The sequence below is a fragment of the Crocuta crocuta genome, unplaced genomic scaffold, assembly GCF_008692635.1.
Source record: "Crocuta crocuta isolate KB4526 unplaced genomic scaffold, BGI_CrCroc_1.0 scaffold709, whole genome shotgun sequence".
In the NCBI taxonomy this organism is placed as follows: Eukaryota; Metazoa; Chordata; class Mammalia; order Carnivora; family Hyaenidae; genus Crocuta; species Crocuta crocuta.
Window position 1 is genome coordinate 3823486 of NW_027530619.1, and position 310 is coordinate 3823795.

Sequence of the window (310 nt, forward strand, 5' to 3'; positions counted from 1 at the left end):
TAAAAATAAAATAATATTTAATGATGTCATTCATCCTGTCAATATTCAATTTTCCATGCATATTAAATAACATCCTGAAAAAGAAAAAGTTCAACTATAGGCTTCTCTTGTAATGGCTGTATATTTGAGGGATTTTTTAAAAACATTTTATTTATTTCTGAGAGAGAGAGTCAGCATGAGCAGGGGAGGGTCAGAGAGAGAGGGAGACACAGAATTTGACACAGTCTCCAGGTTCTGAGCTGGCTGTCAGCACAGAGACCGACATGGGGCTCCAACCCGCGAACCATGAGATCATGACCTGAGCCGAAGT